Source organism: Hylobates moloch, unplaced genomic scaffold, assembly GCF_009828535.3.
Source record: "Hylobates moloch isolate HMO894 unplaced genomic scaffold, HMol_V3 SCAFFOLD_4, whole genome shotgun sequence".
In the NCBI taxonomy this organism is placed as follows: Eukaryota; Metazoa; Chordata; class Mammalia; order Primates; family Hylobatidae; genus Hylobates; species Hylobates moloch.
In genome coordinates this window covers 161,022,724-161,040,039 of record NW_026652279.1, presented here as the reverse complement: position 1 = coordinate 161,040,039, position 17,316 = coordinate 161,022,724, and the positions used below count along the sequence as shown (strand labels likewise).

The 17,316-nt window shown below is 39.6% G+C and overlaps 1 protein-coding gene across 8 annotated transcripts in view; it reads right to left on the bottom strand.

Moving 5' to 3' along the window:
• PCCA (propionyl-CoA carboxylase subunit alpha) overlaps nucleotides 1–17,316 on the bottom strand; it is a 448,216-nt gene that overhangs the window by 336,480 nt on the left and 94,420 nt on the right. The window contains exon 1 of one of the 8 annotated variants that reach the window (XM_032151220.2): nucleotides 4,765–4,997. The exons of the other annotated variants lie outside the window; for them this stretch is intronic. The gene's annotated coding sequence lies outside the window, so the exon portion shown is untranslated. Of the gene's footprint in view, nucleotides 1–4,764; nucleotides 4,998–17,316 lie in introns of those variants that run through there. 8 annotated transcript variants of the gene reach the window in all.

Below are 17,316 nucleotides of genomic sequence, written 5' to 3'. Positions count from 1 at the left end.
ACATCCAACATATGAATAATAGGAATCCTTGAAGAGAACCAAGGCAAAAAAAAGAGCAAATATTAAAAATATAACTCAAGAAAATTTACTTGAACTAAAAATACATATTAAAAGACCACACTACAGGAGAAATTCATTCCAGGATGACCAACATACCAAGAAAAATTCTAGCAATATTACTTAAGTAAAAGAAAATGAAAAAAAAAAAGGAATAGGTAACTTATACAAAAGAGAAATTTAAATAATCATCAGACTTTGACAGCAACATTTTATACCAAAAGAAAATGGAATAATAAACTCTTTTGAGTAAGAAACTCAAGGAAAGAAAGTATGAGCTAATAATTTTATTTTCTTTTTGGGGAACAGGTCTTGCTCTGCTACCCAGCCTGGAGTGCAGGGGTGCCATTATAGTTCACTGCAGCCTCAAACTCCTGGCTCAAGTGATCCTCCCATCTTGACCTCCCAAGTAGCTAGGACTACAGGTGTATACCGCCCTGCCCAGCTTTTTTTTTTTTTTTTTTTTTTTTTTTTTTTTTTTTTTGGGTAGAGATGGAGTCTTGCTATGTTGCCTATGATGATCTCAAACTCCTGGCCTCAAGCGATCCTCCTGCCTCAGCCTCCCAAAGTGTTGGGATTGCAGGCATGAGCCACCGGGCTGAGTCAAGCTAAGAATTTTAAATCCACAGAAGTCAGTGCAACTATAAAAGGCAGAGAAAATGTAACAACATGCAAGAACTCATAAATTCTGAGAAGTCCAATATAGTAGAGGTTTGCAAACTAGTGTGTAGACCAAATCTGGCCCATTCACTGCCTGCTTTTGGGTTTTTTTTGTTTGTTTGTTTTTGTTTTTTTTTTGAGACGCAGTTTCGCTCTTGTCGCCCAGGCTGGAGTGCAATGGTGCAATCTCAGCTCACTGCAACCTCCAGCTCCCAGGTTCAAGTGATTCTCCTGCCTCAGCCTCCCAAGTAGCTGGGATTACAGACACGCACCACCACACCCAGCTAATTTTGTATTTTTAGTAGGGAGGGGGTTTTGCCATGTTGGTCAGGCTGGTCTCAAACTCCTGACTTCAGGTGACCCGCCCACCTCAGCCTCTCAAAATGCAGGGATTACAGGTGAGAGCCACTGCACCTAGCCTCACTGCACGTTTTTGTACAGTCCATGATCCAAGAAAAGATTTTACTAATTATTGGTGGTGGGGGGCAGGCAAAACATTTTTTAAAATACTGTATCATTACATGTGAAAATTATATGAAACTGGCCGGGCATGGTGGCTCACGATTGTAATCCCAGCACTTTGGGAGGCCGAGGCGGGCGGATCACGAGGTCAGGAGATCGAGACCACGGTGAAACCCCGTCTCTACTAAAAATAAAAAAAAATTTAAAAAAATTAGCCGGGCGTGGTGGTGGGCGCCTGTAATCCCAGCTACTTGGAGAGGCTGAGGCAGGAGAATGGCGTGAACCTGAGAGGCGGAGCTTGCAGTGAGCCGAGATTGCGCCACTGCACTCCAACCTGGGCGACAGAGCGAGACTCCATCTCAAAAAAAAAAAAAAATTATATGAAACTGAAATGTAGCCATGCTCATAGTTTACACTGTCTGTGATTGCTTTCTCATTACAAGAATAAGAATGAGTACTAGCAGAGATCATATGGCCCACAAAGCCAAAAATATTTACCCTCTGGCTCCTTACAGAAAAAGTTTGCCCACTCCTGTACTAGAGAATGAGCTTCAGGAAACTAAAAAGACAAAAGAGACATCAACATAAATAGCCAGGAGTTACTTGTAGAGCTAAAACTAAATGAAAGCTAAGGAGATATATATATAAAACCTTATAGATAACAGCCACATTTTCTGACAATATATAGTACAACTTTTTTTTAATATTAGAGGAAGATTATGTACAAATACATTTTTAATGTTTTTAGTAATCATATTGGTAGTGGTATTAACACTGTTATCCTGAGATTGCTCTGTGTATAGCACAGGACAAGACAAATAAGTAATTGTGAGATACTCTAATTCTATCATTTCCCCTATCCTTGAGAGTCAGAATTCTGAATCCGGACGAATGAAGATACACAGAGGCAACAAAGAAGAGGTTAAAGTTCTGCAATTTTGAATTGTAATGGAAAATACTGCTATGAACACAGGAGTTGTTTTGTCTCACATAAAATGTAGACTTTATTTAATTATACTTTATATTGTTATATACATTATATATGAGAAAAATTATGTGTATGTTATTAATACAGTATGATTAATATAAATTTGTTTTATATACATACCCTCTTTTGGGTTGGAGTTGGCATTATATTTAAACATATTTATATAGTAAGCATATTGCCATATGGTATATATTTTATTAATATAATATAGTTAAGAAAACGTATTGTATTATAAGCAATATACATATACAACATAAAACATATATGTTAAAAACCTGTTAATATATATGTATATTTTATTTCCTAGCCTGCAACTAAAAAGGCTTAAAATGACCAATCAGTAGCAATGACCATGCCTAGTACCCCAACTGTGATCTCCAAATACCATTAGAAGAGGCCAAGGCATTTTGAAAAGATGGCTGATTAGAGCTGAACAGAAGGCCAGGCACTGTGGCTCATGCCTGTAATCCCAGCACTTTGGGAGGCCAAGGCGGGTGAATCACGAGGTCAGGAGATCGAGACCATTCTAGCTAACACGGTGAAACCTCATCTCTACTAAAAATACAAAAACAAAATTAGACAGGCGTGGTGGCAGGCTCCAGTAGTCCTACTCAGGAGGCTGAGGCGGGAGAATGGCGTGAACCCAGGAGGCAGAGCTTGCAGTGAGCCGAGATCGCGCCACTGCACTCCAGCCTGGGCAAAAAAGTGAGACTCTGTCTCAAAAATAAATAAATAAATAAATAAATAGAGTTGGAACAGAAAATGTAAAACATCAGCCTGCAGTGTCCTGTCAGATCAGATAGCAAGGAAGCTAGAGAAGATTATGAGGTCAAGTGAGTCAACTTACGCCCCACGGACCAAAGAGGGACAACTTGACTTCACCAGTAATTTCAACAATATGACTTCATAGTGATTTTTTTAAAAGAATTGGTTAACTTCAAGGGATGAGAAGGAACCAATCATTACTTCAGAAATAGTAAATAAAGGTAAAGAATTACGCATTTATCTTGCTTTTCATATATGAATTGTACCAGTGGTAATAAAACAGTAAATGAGAAGAAGGGTTTCTTTCTAAATATATTCCAATTAACTAATGAAAAAAATGTTAGCATTAAACTACCAAAATTTTGTAATCCAATAAATTACTAGATATGGGCAGTAAGCATCAAAGTCTGCTTATATCTTAAAAAGAGCTAAAAAGACATTATGTGCCTCCTATAGTCTTCATCAAAGGCATCAAATCCAAGTCTGATCCCATCTCTGAATTCAAGTGCCAATTTTTAGGAAACACCAAGAATGGGGGAAACCACTGAGCTATACCATCGCCATGCAGTGAGCTAAGTCAAGACTGGGCAAAACTCTGTAAGTCAAACACCCAAGTTCTTCAACAGGTAAGTCATGAAGAAAAGGAAGCAAGAGGAGTCTACAAAGATTTTAACGACTTATCAAATTTAAAAATAAATGGACAAGACTTAAATATTGTGTCCAAGGTGGCACATTTGGACAATAAAATTATTTTTAAATGCAAAAAAAAAAAAAAAAAGATAACTATAAAAGCCAAAGGAATGGGTATGTTTAGAGAGAGGCTGGAGGTTAGCACTGAGATGGGTCACATGGCCAGGCCTTCCAGGATTCAGGGTAAACATCTGTATCTGGACCTATTTCATGATTTCAAAATTGTTCGCCTTATAATAGTTCATTAAGCCATACGTTTCTTTTGTATAGTTCTCCTGTAACTGCCTTTTATTTTACAATAAAAATTTTGAGGCCAGGCACGGTGGCTCACGCCTGTAATCCCAGCACTTTGGGAGGCCGAGGCAGGCGGATCACGAGGTCAGGAGAATGGTGAAACCCCGTCTCTACTAAAAACACAAAAAATTAGCGGGTGTAGTGGCGGGCGCCTGTAGTCCCAGCTACTATGGAAGCTGAAGCAGGAGAATGACTATTTCAGAGTAGCCACCAACTTATAGGAGTGAAATCAACACACGGACTAGAAGCAACTTCAGCAGCTCTATGCCCAGTGAAGTGTTTCTCAAGCCAGTATGCCAGCCTCTTCCAGGGACTTTACGCTTTAAAAAAAAAAAAAAAAAACTGTAAAGTACATTCTTATGTTTGGCTGGGATGCTTCAGTAAAGATTCTCATTTTGTACAAAGTGAACCATGGTGAAATGTTTACTAGCACTAAAGGTTAAATGTGGCAACTGCAAGCTGGGTGTGGTGGCTCATGCCTGTAATCCCAGCACTTTGGGAGGCCAAAGTGCTGGGCGGATCACCTGAGGTCAGGAGTTTGAGACCAGCCTGGTCAACATAGTGAAACCCCGTCTCTACTAAAAATATAAAAAAGGCCAGGCATTGTGGTGTGGGCCTGTAATCCCAGCTACTCGGAAGGCTGAGGCAGGAGAATCACTTGAGCCAGGAGGCAGAGGTTGCAGTGAGCCAAGATCATGCCATTGCATTCCAGCCTGGGAAACAAGAGTGAAACTCGTCTCAAAAATAAATGAATAAATGAATGAATGAATGAATGAATGTGGCAACTGCAAAGTATGAAAACATTTGTTTCACTTGTTTGGACATGGACAGCCAGAACAGGAACTCACCTCTGCAGCATTACCATGTCCAAAACACTCAAGCTTTGCTCTTTAATCAGAGATTCCATCTTACTCCTGGGTTGCAAAGAAAAAGAATGTTACCATTGCCATGAGTGCTGCTGAAATCACAGATGAGATGAGACTGCATTATCTGAGCAACAGAAACTGGGCATCAGGCCACCTGTACCAGTATTATGCAGACCAGCTCTGTAAAGGTCTGGGTAGCACCAAATAGTGATGAAATGAGAAGCAAATGAATAGAGAACAACTCATCCTCCTCCCTCTTTCTTCCTCACCTTTTTACTACCTCCACTTTATGCTCCTGTAGCAAGCTGTGCAACACTGTGTATTGAGTGCCGGGAGCTGTACACTGTGCTGTAAATGTGGCAGGCACACCTGCAAACAGATTTCTTATCTAATGTAAATAGTTTTGGTTTCCAACGAGGCCATCTCTGGTACTTCTACGCAATATTACTCAGACTTTTATTTTTTTTAATTGGAAAACAAGTCAGTTTAGCACCAGGATGAAATTTGGGGCATGTTAGTACCTGGACCCCAAAGAGTTACTGCATAAAAGAAGAACGGCCCCTTCTCCCAGCTTTTAGGTGTTAAAATTTACTTTGGCAGTTGGTTTTTAACCTGAACTCAGTGTACTTTAAACATTAATCATTAAAAATAAAAGATAAAGGCTGGGCACAGTAGCTCATGCCTGTAATCTCAGCACTTTGGGAGGCCAAGGTGCCTGGATCACTTGAGGTCAAGAGTTAGAGACCAGCCTGACCAACACAGTGAAACCATCTCTACTAAAACTACAAAAATTAGCTGGGCACGGTGTCCTGTAATCCCAGCAACTCAGGAGCTGAGGCAGGAGAATCTATTGAACCTGGGAGACAGAGGTTGCAGTGAGCCAAGATCACACAATTGGGCTCCAGCCTGGGTGACAAAGTGACACTCTGTCTCAAAAAATAAAATTAAATTAAAACTAAAATAATAAAAGGTAAAGCCCAGGAGTTCAAGATCAGCCTGGACAACACAGTGGGGCCCTGTTTCTACAAAAAAAAAATTTAAAAATTAACCAGGCATGGTCCCAGCTACACAGGAGGCCAAGGCAGGAGGACTGCTTGAGCCCAGGAGGTCAAGGCTGCAGTGAGCCGTGTTCACACCACTGCACTCCAGCCTGGGCAACAGAGCAAAATCCTGTCTCAAAAATAAATATATAAAAATAAAAGATAAGCAGAACATTTGAATGCTGAGAGGGGAGAAACATTCCTAGTGTCATTTTTGTGATCCTGAGTTAAGTACCAGTCCCCTGGGTGAGGATGTGCACTGGTACTAGTCAACACTGCACTGGAAGTCCTGAGTCTGTGCAATGGTGACAACACATTAGAGAAGACTGGAATATAAATCCTAATTAATTTTCCCCAACATTGACTGTGGGGCATCAATAAAGGGAGGAAGGAGCAGAATAACCTGGAAGAGGATGCCCTCAGCCTCTCACCTACTACATTTATAGGAGTCATTTTCTTTAACTCTTATCAGCTCATTGTAAATTAAAACCCAATTTAGCTGATTCATTAGGATAAGAACATAAAGGAATGTGATTGCTATGGGAGATGGGTAGTGGAAGGGGGCAAAGGTTCTATTATTTTAAAATTCAAAAATAAAAACTTACAAACCCACACGATTTTTAAGTGTTTGGGATGCTAATTGCAAATTCAATTAAAATCTAATGACATACTCACAAACTGTATTTAATTTATGGTACACTGTATGCTATGACTTAGTTTAACCAAAGGAACCTGTGTCTTTCTGTTTCAGTATTACCGGGATCTGGGTTTCATTTAGTCTAAAGTATATTCTGTATTAAGTGTCTACTGGCACAATGCACTGAGGTAATACTATTACTTCCAGATGATAGCTATGTACGGTATTTAGTTAGGGAAAGAGAACAGTGGTAACTTTCCCCGCTGTAACTGTTGGCAGAAGTTAAGTTTCCTACTTAAGTATATTTTAAGGAATATATTATAGTTAAATATAAAATCTTGTTTCTCCTACACTGATGGGGAGTGAGCATTACAGCAATAGAAGACTTTCTGTTTTTAATACCTGGCAATTAAATGATTTCCATTTCTACTTTTTAGCTAACATTAAGTCAAAAAATTGTTCAATTTCTTTTATTAAATGTTTCGGGTTTCTGACCAAGGTATTTAGAACAAACAAGAGTTTTTTGGTATTGATTACTTTAATAAAAACCATTTCAACAAACAAACTATAAATCTCAATATCTTTGTACCTTCCTGGTAAGCTTTTCAAATTTATGGAGGAAATATTTTATTTTAAAAAATTTGAATTACTATATTCGTTATTAATTTTGGAAATGTTCTTTCTATTCCTAGAAGACTAAGATTAAAGTCTGTTAGTGTTTTCCATTTCTTTTGTGCATTTGATTTCTTCTTTTTACTTCCCTATAATCAGCACTGATACTACTTCCAGAGTCTTGTTGATTGTAAAGAAGAAAGAGCCTGGGTGGGTAAGCCTCACATTCTTCACTCTTTGTGCAGATCAGGATACTAAAAAGAGATGAGTTAACATAAACCTGAGTGGGCTGTTAACCTTTTTCTCTTCGGGAAATGTAGATGCAATAACATTTCCAGCTGAAAGACTTATTCTGAGTTCCTAAAGTTTAAGAATGCAAATGAAGTATTTTGTCTTCTCTGTGCCTGGAGGTGTTAGGTAAGAAAATAGAAAGAGGTTTCTAGGATTAGTTCCACAGATTTCCTTTATCATGTAAAACCTTCGACTGGTTGCACTGACAAGAATCAAAGAAAGGTAATATAGAAGATACCCAGAGAAAATTCAATAACTTGTTTAGCAATAACACTGAGAAAATTTGAGTTAACAAAAACAAGCTTTGGGATGAATTTTGCCTCCCTCCTTTAAAGAAATGCTAGCTTTAATATTAGAACGCTAATGAAAATACATTGGCAAATACTGTTAATCAGTTTAAATAACACTAAATTTCCTTAGGTGAAATGCTTAAATGTATCACCCAGCTATTTTCCAGAAGTTTCTTTCTGCTTTACATAATAATACCAATAATGCTTTAATTAAAATATCGATACAAATTTTAGTTTTTCTTTTAGATGTATCTTTTAAGAAGATGAAGTAAGAAGGTAAGAAGCTTCACATTTAAATTTGGTATACATTGCTAAGGTCCTCCTCATGGAAGCTGATCACAGGAATTTGTTTTGAAGTTGTAATTTCTTTCCTCTATACCTCATATAAAATATTTTATTTTATATCCCTACAATTTGAAAATTTAAAATGAGCTGTTTTCATTTCTCCCTGATTCAATTCTTTTTATTGTTTCATGAACAGGAAAATTAATTGGTAGCTTTTTGGTTGCAAAATAATATTTTTCCAGTTAAACTTTGGAATATAACTTGTAACAACTATGAATATAATTAGCAATTTTACAGTATAAGCAAAAAAATGAAGACTTCACTTAGCATAAGGGTCTCTTGCTGTAAATGCCCAATGCCACCCCTTCCTGCTCGTGCCTCACAGTCCACTCATACTTAGTGAACTGCTAAGAGTGAAAAAGAACAGGAAGCTGGTAAACTGGTGAAAGGCAAGAGTTCTTTTGTTTACTCCGTCAGATCAGATATTAAATTTAATTTTATGGCCAGGAGCAGTGGCTCACACCTGTAATCCCAGTACTTTGGGAGGCCAAGGTGGGCAGATCACAAGGTCAGGAGTTCGACACCAGCTTGGCCAATACGGTGAAACCCTGTCTCTAATAAAAATACAAAAAAAATTAGCTGGGCATGGTGGCACACACCTGTAATCCCAGCTACTCGGGAGGCTGCAGCAGGACAATTGCTTGAACCCAGGAGGCGGAGGTTGCAGTGAGCTGAGGTTGCGCCACTGTACTCCAGCCTGGGTGACAGAGGGAGACTCCGTCTCAAAAATAATAGTAATAATAATAATAATAATAATTTTACAACTTTTTAATTGGCTTTGTATATTCTCTGAATTGTGTGCTTTTTCTATTTTCTTTGAAAATATTTACAATTTCTTTCAAAATTTACCACAAGTCAAAATCCTCCCAAGTGTGTTGCTTAACTTCGTGTTTTCTGAAACACATCAAGTTTTTGATCCCATTGCTGAATAGAAATAAGAGTCATATAGTTTAGGTAAAGTATGCTGTACCTACAGTTGGCATATTCTTGTTTTAAGCACTTAATTGCTGTGTTTTACTACAGCCTACATTATAAAGCTTATTTCAAATACTGAGCAGAATATTAAAATAGCAGAGATCATGATTTTTTTTTTTTTTTTTTGAGACGGAGGCTTGCTCTGTCGCTCAGGCTGGAGTGCAGTGGCACAATCTCCGCTCACTGCATGCTCCGCTTCCCAGGTTCACGCCGTTTTCCTGCCTCAGCCTCCCGAGTAGCTGGGATTACATGAGCATGCTACCATGCCCAGATAATTTTTTTGTAAAGACGGGGTTTCACCGTGTTAGCCAGGATGGTTTCTATCTCCTGACCTCATGATCTGCCCTCCTAGGCCTCCCAAAGTGCTGGGATTACAGGCGTGAGCCACCGCGCCCGGCCTATGATCTCTAATTAACTACCTTGAGCACAATTCCTCACAGTACTTAGCATTACTCTAACCCTACAACCTGCTAAATTCACCCTTTATTCTGATTAAGAGCAATGATGCAATGAAGTGAAAGTGATAATAAGATGAAGTAGATGGACCCAAGCTGACATTCGTTTATCTGTAGGTGGGAAACAATTCTAAGTCTAAAAATGAATTAAAAGAACAAGGAATATAATAATACTAACAAAAACTACAATAGTTATTTACTTGTTTATTTCATACTATTTAAAAGCACTGTATTAAGGCTCACTTTATTACTAAAAAACCATTTTATACATTAGCATTTCAGTCATCAGATTCAAATTTGTTTACAAAGTTAGAAAGTCTTCAATTGATTCTAAAACGATATTGTAGTATCTATGACACTTCACAGCTCTCAAGGGCATTTTTTTATATCTTCTCTTCCTCAAAACACAAAAAGGAGGGGGCCTAAGAAACAGCAGGAAATAAATGGTCATCACTACTTAACATGTCAGTAAAATGAGGATCTTCAAGATGAAATAAATTACCCACAGTCATTAGACTAGTGAAGTGACAGAGATAAGACTAAGACACAAACCAGCGTTTTGAATCTGCAACTTGATCACCTTCTCAGGCCCATCTCATCAGGTTGTAAACAGGTGTGCAAGTGGCCTGTGCTTTTTCAATAAGCTAAAGATTACTGGAAAGTAACCAGACATCAGGTTTGCCTTGCACAGCCTTGAACACATCTATTACTCGGTGTCCTATCTGATTAGTGTCCCTTTTCACTCTCAGAAGCAGGCTGGTTTAAGCAGACATGGTTTTCACACTCAAGAGTTTATAGTCTAGTAGAACAAACAATAACACATGTACCAAAAAATAAAAACAATACACGGTAAGAATAGTCAGTGCACTAGAAGAAGTAAAAATCAGACACGGTGAACAGAGTCCAACAAGGGAATTAGGGACGGCTTCACAAAGGAAGGAGCATTTGAGGGGGAAAAAGGACAACTAGGATTTGGAAAAGTAGCATGGGCAAAGAAACATTTAAATATTTAGGAAAACACCTCTCTCACTGATCTGTAAACCATTCTTTTTAAGACAGGGTCTGGTTCTGTCACCCGGACTGGAGTGCAGTGGCGTGATCTTAGCTCACTGCAACCTCTGCCTCCCAAGCTCAAGGGATCCTCCCGCCTCAGCCTCCTGAGTAGCTGGGACTACTGGTGCATGTGTAAACAGTTTTTTGATCATCAGAGAATAATAATGATCCTGCAAACAACCAGTGCTCATCTATAAGGATCTCCTCTCTTTTTAAGTCCTACAACAACTAGATTTCAATTTTATACGTCTTTGATGTCTGCTTAACACAGTCATGCATTCATTCATCCTACAAATAGCTGCCAACACCTACTCTACGTCAGGCACTGTGCTAAGCCTAGTAATTCAATGATGGACAAGACAGAGGTGCACCAGGACCTCACTTAGTTGACTAACTAGAAGACAAACTATGACACAATTAAAATCAAAATAAAGCATGAGTACTGTGGTAGAGGAATTAGAAGGTACTCTGGGAAACCAATGGCAATTGAACTAAAGTGAAGATGGATGGGAACTCTGTTAGCCAACTCTACATAAATTTACTACAATGATAATTTCATATGTGAAGTGGCAATATTGCAATTCTCAACTGCATAAATAATAAAAGACAAAGGAAATTCTTTCCAAGATACAAATTCCTCCCCCTTTGCTTCAGAGAATTTCTTCCTCCAATTCATCTTAAGTACTCTTACAATTTAACATGCTCCGATCACCTGAGATTTGTCTTTCTCAATAATTTCAACCAGAGCCTTTGTAGCCTTCTAGATCAGACTTGAAAATGCAGTCTTCTCCTTTCATTAAAGTCAAGCCTTATAAGTGATGAAGGAAAAAGCTGGCATTCTATATAATAGACTAAGCTTCATTTTATGTCAACTACCAGCAAGCGTAAAATCTCAGCAGAATGATATTCTCACAATGTTGGAGCAGCCAGCGTGACTTCCTTAGGTGTATGTTATCACCCCATTCCCAGCCGTTTGAAATATGACTGACACCAACTGTAACCCCTCATTTCCCATGCCTCTAGAATCTTACAAAACAAGTGTTGGGCAGGATTTTAAATTATATTCTTGTATAAAAGAAAGTAAGGAATTAGAAGCAGTGGAGTGTAAAGATTAAGAACAGGGACTGTGGAGCCTGCCTTCACTCCAGTTCCACCATATACTACCTGGTTGGCCTTGGACGAGTTCCTTGGCTGCTATGTGCCTCAGTTTCCCTATCTGTGAGGATATATGAATAAATGTAAGACACTTAGGACGGAGGTGACCTGTAGTAAGCTGCTACACAAGTGTGAAGGGACTCCGGAGTCTCAGTCACACTACTATTGGCTGCTGAGGCCTCCCAGCCTTCCTCCCTGGGTGGAGACTTTTTCTGTGTTCCAGGGGCCTCATTCCTGAGACAGTAGTAACGCTGCGGTAAAATGCTGTGCACTTGAAACCTTAAGAAGCTTATGAAATCACAACTGTTGTGTGCTGAGATGCACTTCCGACAGCTTTGAAATAGTTTACTGACTTTATCATTGCCTTAAACACTTCTAACACAAATAGGGTGCTTGGAAGTACTACGGTTGAGAATGCTTTCTGATTTGGGGAGGGTGTTTTGTTTTGTTTTATTGGAAGCAGAATCTCTCTCTCTGTTGCCCAGGCTACAGTGCAGTAGTGTGGTCACTGCAGCCTTGACACCTAGGGCTCAAGCCATCCTCCAAAGTAGCTGGGACTACAGGCGCGCACCACCATGCCTGGCTAATTTTTTTGTATTTTTGGTAGAGATGGGGTTTCACCATGCGACCAGGCTGTTCTCGAATTCCTGATCTCATGATACGCCTGCCTCAGCCTCCCAAAGTGCTGGGATTACAGGCACGAGCCACCACGCCCAGCCCCTTTTTTTTATTTTTTGTAGTGATGGGGTCTCCTTATTTTGTCCAGGCTGGTCCCAAACTCCTAGGCTCAAGCAATCCTCACACCTTGGCCTCCCAAAGTGCTAGGATAACAGGCATGAGCATTTTGGTGTTTGGTTTTGGAGACAGGGTCTCGCTCTGTCACCCAGGCTGGAGCGCAATGGCACAATCTCGGCTCACTGCAGCCTCCACCTCCCGGGTTCAAGCAGTTCTCCTGCCTTAGCCTCCCAAGTAGCTGGGACTACAGGTATACACCACCACATCTGGCTAATTTTTAGTAGAGACAGAGTTTCACCATGTTGGCCAGGCTGGTCTCAAACTCCTGACCTCAAGTGATCCACCTGCCCAGGCCTCCCAAAATGCTGGGATTACATACGTGAGCCACCATGCCCGGCCACGCTTTTTGGTTTTAAAGGCTCAGTTTTGACACTGAATTTATCACACTTGACAATGCTTCGACTCTTTAATAATGCTATTTAATTACAAATCAACTTCAAAAGCCCTTCTGAATTTTTGGCCTTACTATTTACACTAGAAGTTGAACACACAGGAATTACAAGTCAATATAACGCAATAACAGCCATCAAAGATTACGTGCATGATCTTCAGATAACATTTCATAAGGTCCACCCACCTTATTAATCAGAAAACAGTGCTCTGATTGTATCATATTAATTAGTCATGAGACATTTTCAACTATTGTAAGAGGAGGCTAGATTCTAGTTAAGATCTGCCAAGAAATGAGGCAACACCTCATGAAATGACAACTAATTCGAAATACATTCTCTGTCCTTTTTATATTACCAATAACAAAACCCTAAAGGGATTTGGTGCTTTTCCAATATGGCTGTCCAACCTAGCAAAGAATTTTCAAATTAACAACATGTATATTGATTCCGGGGTATTTTTAGTGAGAGGACAGCCTAGAAACGATCTCAAGCTGAAAAAGTTGTGATTTTATGGATTTAAAATAATAATGCAGCCAGGCACAGTGCCTCATGCCTGTAATCCCAGCACTTTGGGAGGCCAAAGTGAGGGGATTGCTTGAGTTCAGGATTTCAAGACCAGCCTGGGCAACACATATTTTTTAAAAAATAGAGACAAGGTCTTAGGCAAAGAGCTTAAGCAAAGACTTCATGACCAAGTACCCAAAAGAAAATGCAACAAAAACAAAGATAAAAGATGGGACTTAATTAAACTAAAAAGCTTCTGTACAGCAAAAGAAACAATCAGCAGAGTAAACAGACAACCCACAGAGTGGGAGAAAATCTTCGCAATCTAAACATCCAACAAAGGACTAATATCCAGAATGTACAACAAACTCAAAAAAATCAGCAATAAAAAAATGAACAATCCCATCAAAAAGTGGGGTAAGCAGCAATTCCATTACTGGGCATATACCCAAAGGATTATAAATCATTCTACGATAAACACACATGCACACGTACTTTACTACGGCACTATTCACGGTAGCAAAGACATGGAACCAACCCAAATGTCCATCAATGATAGACTGGATTAAGAAAATGTGGCACATATATATACCGTGGAATACTATGCAACCATAAAAAAGATGAGTTCATGTCCTTTGCAGGGACATGGATGAAGCTAGAAACCATCATTCTCAGCAAACTATCACAAGATCAGAAAACCAAACACCGCATGTTTTCACTCGTAAGTGAGAGTTGAACAATGAGAACACAGGGACACAGGGAGGGGAACATCACACACTGGGGCCTGTCAGGGGGTAGGGGGCTAGGAGATGGATAAGATTAGGAGAAATACCAAATGTAGGTGGCGGGTTGATGGGTGCAGCAAACCACCATGGCACATGTATACCTGTGTAACAAAACTGCACATTCTGCACATGTAACCCAGAACTTAAGTATAATTAAAAAAAAAAAAGTGGGCTAAGGACATGTATAGACAATTCTTAAAAGAAGATATACAGATGGCCAACAAACTTGAAAATATGCTCAACATCACTAAAGATCAGGGAAATGCAAATAGATACCACCTTACTCCTGCAAGAATGGCCATAATCAAAAAGTCAAAAAATATTTTACATTGGCGTGGATGTGGTGAAAAGGGAACACTTTTACACTGCTATTGGGAATGTAAGCTAGTACAACCACTATGGAAAACACTGTGAAGATTCCTTAAAGAACTAAAAGTAGAACTACCATGTGATCCAGCAATCCCATTACTAGGTATCTACCCAGAGGAAAATAAGTCATTATATAAAAAAGATACTTGCATACGCATGTTTATAGCAGCACAATTTGCAATTGCAAAAACATGGAACCAGACCAAATACCCATCAATCGACGAGTAGATAAATAGTGGTATATATACACCATGGAATACTACTACTCAGCCACAAAAAGGAATGAAAAATGGCATTTGCAGCAACCCAGATGGAATTCATTATTCTTTCTTTTATTTTTTTTTTTTATTTTTTATTTTTTTTGAGACGGAGTCTCTCTCTGTCACGAGGCTGGAGTGCAGTGGCACGATCTCAGCTCACTGCAACCTCAACCTCCTGGCTTCAAGCGATTCTCCTGCCTCAGCCTCCCAAGTAGCTGGGATTACAGGCATGTGCCACCACATCCAGCTGCTTTTTGTATTTTTAGTAGAGACAGGGTTTCACCATGTTGGCCAGGGTGGTCTCGATCTCCTGACCTCGTGATCCGCCTGCCTCGGCCTCCCAAAGTGGAGACCATTATTCTAAGTGAAGCAACTCAGGAATGGAAAACCAAACATCATATGCTCTCACTCATAAGTAGGAGCTAAGCTATGAGGAGGCAAAGGTATACGAATGATACAATGGACTTTGGGAACTTGGGGGAAAGGGTGGGAAGGGGGCGGGGGATAAAAGACTACACCTTGGGTACAGCGTACACTGCTTGGGTGATGGGTGCACCAAAATCTCAGGAACGGTCACTAAAGAACTTTTTCATGTAATTAAATACCACCTGTTACCCAAAAATTTACTGAAATAAAAAGAGTGGCACCCCCATGCACACATTTATCTATGTAACAAACCTGCACATGCACCCCTGAACTTAAAATAAAAGTTTTTTTAACAATAAAATAAGAACCTTACCGTACTGAGAAACAATTTTTAAAAATAATTACTGTTGGCATAACTAGGCAAGATATAGCTGTAAAAACATTATTTTACTCTAACTCCTGTGTAAACATCCAAATTTAAAAAACACATTCTTTAAAGTAATATAATTCTCTATTACAACTCTGGATGATATCACAGGTCATCCAGACCTCACATATTATCCCCACCTTGTGGTCAGCTTGATGAAAGTGAACAGACTAAAAATAGCATTATTTCCCATATCTGCCCAAAAACCTCTCCAGCCTATCGCAGATCCCAATTGACGTGTTACCAAGAATTTCTTCTTCCCATGTTGGTCTGAACATACAAAGCCATAATCATGATTCTTTCTTACAGTGATTATCCTCTTTCTCCAATTTTTTTAATCATGGAGGATAATACCTAATCCACAAACTCAAAAATTAATGATCAACAGGTATAAATCTATTAAACACCCATGGAATGGAGTATTTTTAAACTTCTTTGTGCTCCAACCCTACATCTATTAGGCTGCTAAATCCTGTATCAGTATAGCTACATTTAGGGTTGCAAGAGTGAGTCCCTGGACTTTTCTAGAGTATAATTCAAATATTTGGGGAAAACCAGGAATTTTACAAATTTAATCCAACACTAATGTTTACATAAGCCACTACATGTTACATATGTTTCATCATTGCAATTCTCAATTATCCGTTGAAAATTTTGAATTCTGAAAATAATTCCTTCACAGCATCCCTGAACTCACTGCACACATTCTCAATTGGCATATACTTAAGAGAATATAAATCCAGTATTATTAAATATAGTTACTAGGTAATATACATTAAATTGTAGAAAACATTCTCAGATTTCTTCTATACTATCCCTATTTTGTATTTTCTTTTTTTCTTTTTTTGAGATGGAATCTCACTCTGTCACCGAGGCTGGAGTGCAGTGATGCGATCTTGGCTCACTGCAACCTCTGCCTCCCTGTTCAAGTGATTCTCCTGACTCAGCCTCCTGAGTAGCTGGGACTACAGGTGCGTGCCACCACACCTGGCTCATTTTTGTATTTTTAGTAGAGACACGGTTTCGCCATTTTGCCCAGGGTGGTCTCAAACTCCTGGCCTCAAGTGATCCACCCACTTCAGCCTCCCAGAGTGCTGGGATTACAGGCGTGAGCCACCGCGCCCGGCCCCTATCCCTTTTCAGTTATTTTTTTTTTGAGACGGAGTCTTGCTCGGTCGCCCAGGCTGGAGTGCAGTGGCGCAATCTCGGCTCACTGCAAGCTCCGCCTCCCGGGTTCACGCCATTCTCCTGCCTCAGCCTCTCCGAGTAGCTGGGACTACAGGCGCCCACCACCACGCCCGGCTAATTTTTTGTATTTTTAGTAGAGACGGGGTTTCACCGTGGTCTCGATCTCCTGACCTCGTGATCCGCCCGCCTCGGCCTCCCAAAGTGCTGGGATTACAAGCGTGAGCCACCGCGCCCGGCCCCAGCCCCTATTTTGTACTTTCCATATTACTATACATTCCCCATCCATTAGCAGAAATAACTGTACCAAATAATTTTTTTATTCACATGGTCATCCAAAATCTTTCTCATGGCCATATCTAAATGTGCGCTTATGGACAACACAGACAAGTGTGTATTAAACCAAATATATTTGTACAGATACACAACTGTTTCAAACGCCATATCCAGACCATTGAATACTCCATTTTTGTCTAACTAAAAAGCCCTACCCTACTTTTGGCCTTTCTCTAATGGACATTTTTACTAAATACTTGTATAACGCCACACAAAGACAATGATTGCCTAATTCAATGATGCACCAAAGCAGAAAAAGAAT